The sequence below is a fragment of the Streptopelia decaocto genome (genome assembly GCF_964273445.1).
Source record: "Streptopelia decaocto genome assembly, chromosome: 14".
NCBI lineage: Eukaryota > Metazoa > Chordata > Aves > Columbiformes > Columbidae > Streptopelia > Streptopelia decaocto.
The window spans coordinates 14,556,819-14,563,981 of NC_138669.1; the positions used below are offsets into that span (position 1 = coordinate 14,556,819).

The 7,163-nt window shown below is 50.7% G+C and overlaps 1 protein-coding gene across 4 annotated transcripts in view; it reads right to left on the minus strand.

The window, feature by feature from the left end:
- Nucleotides 1-6,273, minus strand: part of NCOA6 (nuclear receptor coactivator 6) — a 47,993-nt gene extending 41,720 nt beyond the window's left edge. For all 4 annotated transcript variants that reach the window (XM_082065608.1, XM_082065607.1, XM_082065605.1 and 1 more), the window contains exon 1: nucleotides 6,191-6,273. The gene's annotated coding sequence lies outside the window, so the exon portion shown is untranslated. The remainder of the gene's footprint in view (nucleotides 1-6,190) is intronic.
- Nucleotides 6,274-7,163: the final 890 nt, after the last annotated feature.

Here is a 7,163-nt window from a genome sequence, read left to right on the forward strand (position 1 = left end):
ACAACAAAGTCAAATCGCTTTAACACCTTAGTGTTGTGCCAGCCTTTGCACTTCTGCCAGCCCCGCAGCTGGAAAGGAAGGAAAGATTATTCACATTAAATCAGACCCTACATGCTTTGTAGCACATTAAATAGTCATCTAACGCTTTTCAACTCTGGTATCTTCTCTTTTTCTACATAAGTACTGTAATTCAGTGAGCAATATAGTACCAAGTAGAAGGTCTCAGTAGCTAAATCATAAGCAGTAACTTTGCTGTTTCCAGCTATAGGCAAACCTTATAAATACCATGACTGGACACCAAGGCCAAAGCAAAATCTGAAATATGATATTTTAAAATTATTATTAAGTGTAAGCCAAAACTAAGATAGCTTTCCACGTTCTATAGCACATACTGCATTAGTTGTGTTTTTTCATGCTTTTTATAAAAGGATGTTTCACTGACTGTTTTAGATGGACTAAAATTGAGTCAGGTAACAACCAGGCTGGTTCTCCGTGCTAAGAGTTCTGATGAAAGAACAGGCCTTACTTGCCCAGTAAAAGCTGGTTTTAAGGCCTCCCAGCCCTGTTCACACTGTCCATGCCCTGGCAGGGCTCAGCGGTGACATTTGGCTGAAGGATGATGAACTGGAGGGAAAATCAATACAAGGAAGCGAGGGGCTTTTAGTTCCCCCACTGTCCCTCCCGAGGGGCAGAGTGACCGTCCCTGGGGGGTGGCTGGGACACCCGGCTGGGATGGATGGACCCCGCACCACAGTGAACATGGCCAGCCCGCCTATGGGAAGAAGGATCATTAACTGCTGCTGTCTCCATTCCTGCTGTACATGAGACAATACCAAAATTGGTTAAGGAAAATAACTAATCAACATCGGTTCATTAATTCCAACCTTCATTACAGTAAGTTACCTGACAGAGACTGTGGAAATCCCTAGAGACAGAATGTATGCCTTAGCAGACACCACAGAATCAGCCCTACAAAGTGTTCCATCTACAGAAAGAGCTTATGCTTTCCCAAACAGCAGGAACACAAACATGCCCCGGGCAGGATTGATGCACCATCCTGACCCAGACCGCTCTCCACGCTGTTCTGCTGCACTCCTGTAGCCCTCAAGCACAAAACACCCAAAGCCAAGTGTTTCTAGCAAGGACGGAACTACAGTTTGTTATACGCATATGACCCTTTGCAGTGATACCTTGATGCATTTTGACAGAAGGTTTAGTGGGACACTGGTTTGTTTAAGTTTCATCAAGTTTGTTGAAACGCCACAGCTCATGCCAAGCTGCAATGGACATATCTCAACTGAGCCGTTAATATTTATTTCAACAGAATTTGACTGATGAGATCATCAGGGTTACTTTAAAAAGTAAGTTGATAACTCCAGAACAAGTTTCAATGGCAAATAACGAAGAAATTCCCACTTTTGGCAGCTGAGATACCACACAAGGAGGCTGCCAGGCCTCCTCCCGAGTCACAGGGTAACTCAGGATTGGCAATTCTGTTGGAAGCTGTAGTCTACACAATGTAACATTTGATCAATCAATTCTCATTAGCTGAATTATTAATTTCACAGGTTAAGGATATTTCCATTTGAAAGAAATACAACTTACAAAGATCCACAAGTGCATCAGCAAACAAGTACAATGAGATGCTCTTTAAAATAAGATGCACCTTAACAAGAATCTATACTTAATTTTACCTTCCAAAGGCTATGAGAAAACTCCTTTTCAAGTAGCAACCTATTCATTGTTTGTGTTGCAACAAGCTTTTTATTTAAAGTTGGATTTAACCACTACCAAGCCCTTCTGGGCTGACATGCTCCACAGGTTCGCCGTTATCACCAAATTCCCACTAGGCTCCATCAACGCGGACACAGCCAGTCCAGGTATTCTTGTGATCACCAGTCCTGAACTGAGGTTTGACTGAAAACTGCATCTCCTGCTTATTGCAATATCCTTCCTTCTTATACGTAAGTCTAGGAAATTCCATTAAAGTTTTTAAAAGACTGAAATGTTATAAAGTACGAAGAAAAGATTTAAGATAAAACAAACAGCTTAAAAGTAATTCCTTTGATATGAGGCGCTCAATCAGGCAACCATTGTCCCTGAGCAATAAAGAGAAAAAAATCTTAATCCAGGTAAGTACAGCCATTCTGAGAGTTTCCTGATTGCATAAGAACTTGCAGCTTCTTTTGTGCTGTTCTGGACTCTTGGAATAATCAAATTTCACTAGTGTCATTTATTGTCACCACTGCTATTAAGACCCACACCATCACTGCTCACCCCCGCACCTTCCGGGAAAATGAGGGTGCAGCAGAACTGGGGAACAAAGCGGCCTTGGGACGGGAAGACGCCCATGAGCAGGAGCCTTCCTGCGCTGCAACCAAGAGAGGAGGCACTAGCTCTTCTCCAGTATTATCCTTAATTGAGACTCACTCAAAAAAAGCTCATTGTGGCTTTTCCTTGGGAGGTTCAGCTCCTGCAGCCGTGGCCCCAAGACTGTTCTGGGAAAAAGATGCACCAGAACTGCCAATATGAGCCCTGTATCTCACCTGTCACAGGCTCTCCTCTCACTGCTGGGAAAAGCGATGTTATTACAGACACCAAAACTTCCAGTTTATCAGGAAGCAAGGCAGAAACAACTCCTCACATTGCTTTTGTACCATCCAGAGAGGCAGCAGCCTCATCAGAGTCTACGTGTGCACATGTATGCAGAACACAGGGGCTCACATCTAAATTCAGTCTCTGCAAGTACTACCCAGAAACCACGACAGGAAACACAATCTCATACCAGCAGCGCAGTCTTGCTAGGTCATTTGATTTTTAAAAGAATAAAAATTACAAAATTAAAATTATATGCATAGGACTTGGAGAATTTAACAGTATGCATCTTTTAGTGGGAATACCTAGGTCACTCCCTTTCACACATCACATCTCCTGCTCAGGCTCCTACGTACGCAAAGCAGCGTCCACAACTCCCTGTCCCAAATAATCAGTTTACATGAAGACAAATGAATTTAGACAAGGCATTGTTCATCTCCTGTACTTCTCAATTTCCACACAAATGTGATCCAAACCCCTGCGTGGGGCTGTGTGTCAAGACTACTCACACAAGCCGGAGAAGTGGGCAACTGTCCTTGGTTCCAGCAGCCGGTGGCTCTCAGGAGCCTCCCCCTCGCCCCGCTCCCACACAGCGACGCTGCCACACGCACTGCTCGCCCTTCTTTGCTCCCAAATACATAAAGAAGGGTTATTTACTGTGACACAACCTCAAGGTCGCAATATATACGTGACAGAATTCACTTCTACTTTTTAACTGCAACGAGAGCAGGTTTTGGTGTGCATTCAGAGCGCAGGCGGGATGCTGGTAACAGCATCAACTAATGGCAGAGGACATGCTGGATGAAAAATGACCCCTGATGCCCCACGGGCTGAGAAAAATCCCAGGTTCCTGAACCTCTGGAAAACTTCCACTCCTATCCTTCTGTGTAATCCAAAGCTTAGATGAGCTTTCAGCTCCAGCAGCACCACTGAAAAGACTTTTTCCTTCCTTTTAATTAGCCAGGACACTAGACAAGCTGAGTTTCATGCACCATCTTGAGCCAAACCTCCAGCTCTCCAGTCGTACACACTGAGGAACAGGCTGACTACGTGGCTGAAACACACAGTTATCTGCTGAGAAACACCAGTGATCCGCTCTAGAGGGGACAGCAGAGCTCCTAACAGTGTAAGACAAAACACAAAATATCCACAGCCTCAGTAAGGCACGGGTGAGTTGGTCACTTGTTAACAGATGGAAAATATCTCACCTGGAGTTCGATGCTGCATCTTCCCTGCCTCAGGTCTGTGTCTCCTAGGATTAGTTCTCCTTCCCCTTCTGCCCCTTAACCTTTCCCAGCCCTCCGCATTCTCTCCCACTGCTTCTGCTCCAGCCCAGCATTAAGCAACAAGCTTATGCTTGAAGACAGTTTTTGTAATACAGAGGGTTAAGTCTTGCCGCTCGATGGCACACACACCAACAGGCGTCCTGCTCACTCCCCTCCATGCCACAGCATCTGTATTTCTCAAGACAGAGCACACGATTTTGAAACAGACCCCGCCATCGCGCCTTCTGCCCTGCCGAGGTACGTGAGTGAGCGATACAATTTCCCTATTCCCAACGCCATCAACGGGTTAGAGCCACGTTAACTCCTTGACAGCTTCAGCAGCAAACACCGTGCTGCTGCAAACCCCTAAATCTGGCATGTCTGCCTAACTCAGTTGTATAACTCCAGCTTCCACCCAAAAGCAATGAATATGGTATTAGAAAATAAGAATATAATAGAAATCTGTTCAACGGTTATCAGTTAGAAATATTTATCATCTACTACAAAGGCATGCAATCTGTATCAGTATCATACTTAAACAACCAAGAGAGACATTACGATTCTTCAGCAGAATCTACCTTTACATCCTCACATTTTCAAGTATTTAAGCCACTGCAAAATGAAAACACTTAGTTTAGAGATGCACGATGGGCTGGATTTCTCAGGTTTCCCCACACACAGTTGTTTTTCATTTTAAGGAAGCACCTATGTTTTTACTAGAATAGCGTAAAATAACTGTATCAGTTGGAAGCTTGTTGCGAACAACTCCTCCCTCCAAGTGCCATAGAAGAACAGGCTTTCCAGGGAGCGCTGCTGGGGGTCTGTCCAGCCCAAATCCAAAGCCTAACAGAATACACTTCAAAGGTTTCAAATATCAAGAAATGTCATTTCTCAAGAGAAGATCAGGTCTGTGTGCAGCCTCCCCCCATTTTGATTCTATTTTTTCACACAGGACAGTCAGGATACAGTATGACTGTGAAAAAACTCCTGGTAAAGCTGGTTAATGCTCAAACGAAGCCACGTGGCTCAGACGAATTTCTATCCAACGTCTCACTGTAGGTAGTGCCTTTAGTCCAGAGGCTCACAGACCTGGCATTTTTGGATGTGTGCCTCGAGTCCTTTGTTTCTCTCTCCACAAGATGCACAGAAAAGCTGGGAACGCTTGCTATAACTGGAAAAGAGCTGCTAAATCCAAACGTTGTGGTTATTGCACCTGGGGATCTTTTTTGAAAAAGCCAAATTAGCTCTCTGTGGTTGTTTTCTCATATGGGAAATACTGAAAGATGCTTTAGCTGAAGAACCAGCCAGAAAGACTACAATGCACAATAATTATAAATATCAGTGAGTCTGTCCTCTAGTAAAACTGAAATGAGAAAGGTTTCACTATAGCGTCAGGGGAACAAACACAAGCGTGCGTCTGGAAGCCGAGGGGCTATGAAGAGACAAAGCTCATAAAGCTGCGATTCGCAGGCAGATTTCAGAACCCTGCGAGGTGAGCGACGGAAAAGCTGCTTCCCATTCACCAAAGAACTGTGAGGGGATCAGAAACCCTGAGTTTCCTGAGACATTCTAAAGGTAGATGAAATTTAGGGAACCACAGAAATCAAACCGAGGGAATAAGTTAAGAAGCCTTTCTCTGACTATTTTAAACAGTTACCAAGCAATTCAAACAAAAGCTTGGGTTCAAAGAAACGTCAACGCGTCCTTGCTGACATCTTACAAAGATGTCAGCGCCCGCATGAGGTCAGGGCTGAGAAACTAGAACGAGAAACAACGTCCCAAGTCAGAGAAGCTCCCGGGCTGACAGCACCGAGCGCCCGGACCCGCGCCCCGGGGGCCCCGGGGGCCGAGCGGCCGCCTGCCCCGCGGGAGGCTCGGCCGGGACCGGGGGCTGGTTTCAGGGCTCCGATTTGAGCTGCGGGAGAAACGGGGCCGGTGCAGCTGCCACCCCGGGCAGGGCAGCTCGGGCCCGGCGGGACACGCTGCAGGCCGCGCCGAGCGGGCTCTCCCGCTGCCGGGAGCCCAGGCCGCGGCGCCGCAGCCCGCTGACAGGCTCCCGCCGCGGAGCCCCGCGGGATTCGGCATCGCCCGGCACCCCCAACCCGCGCACCCCGGCCCGGCCCCGCGGGGCTCTCCGCTAGCGGCGGCCCGGGCCCAGGCACCGCTTCGCGCCCCGCCAGGCCCCGCTGCCCCCTCCCGCCGCGCCGCCCGCGCCCCCGGCCTGCTCCCGGCCCTGACACCGCCGCGGCCGCGCTTCCGCCCCGCCGCCTCTGTCACGCCCGCCGCCCGGTCCCCGCGGAGAGGCCCCGCCGGGCCCGCCCCGCCCTCACCTGCCGCCGCCGCCGCCGCCGCCGCGCCCGCGCCGCGAGCGCGCGCAGGAGGGCGGGTCCGGCTCGGCGGGCCGGGGCGCGCGCGGGGCCGGGGCGCGGGGCGGGGGTCGCGCGCGGCGCGGGGACGCCCGGGACGGCAGCGCAGGCCGCGCGCTCCGCCTCCCGCCGCGCCACGTGACCGCCCGCCCCGCGCGCGCCTGCGTCCGAGCGCGCGGAGCCGGGGCGGGGGGAGCGGCGTCCCCGCGCGTGCGGCTGGGCGGGGGGCGGAGCGGGAGCGGAGCCGGTCAGAGCGCGCGGCCGGGGGACCGGGACCAGCCCCGCCCCGAGGAGTCATCCCGGCTCCTCCGGGGAACCCGCGGGAGGGACCGGCGGGTCCGGGGGCGGCCGGGGGGTCGGGCAGGGGGAGCCCGGGCAGGGGGAGCCCGGGCACGGGGAGCCCGGGCAGGGGGAGCCCGGGCAGGGGGAGCCCAGGCACGGCCTGCGCGGAGCTGCGGGGCCGCACCCGCTGCCGACACCGAGTGAAAAGTATTTCCTGAATGGAGTGTGAGAAAAAAACATAATTAAGGCCTTTATAGAAGAAAAGCGGGAAACAAGGTTTCTGGTTCGAAGGAGTTTAAATTTAGAGGAACTTCTTGTCTGAAGCTTTCGGGCTTTATAATACCGATGAGTTACACTTTGTTCAGTCTGAGCGCTGGGGGGCGGGGAGGCAGCGGAGGGTGAGCCCGCACGCACCCAGCGGGGCCGCGCTGCTGGGCTGCCATTGACAGCCCGGTTATCTGGGTCCTGACCAGCCCCGCAGCCCCCGGCGATGCTGCCCCTGAACAGCACCGCAGCACAGGGGTGCCGATATTCTTCCTGCCAGTCATTGCTTTAAGCAGGAAGCTGTTATCTGGCAGTGGTAAAGAAACAAAATGTGGCAATTACTATTTCAAGCTAGTAAAAAAATAAAAAGTATTAGAAAAATCACAGAATC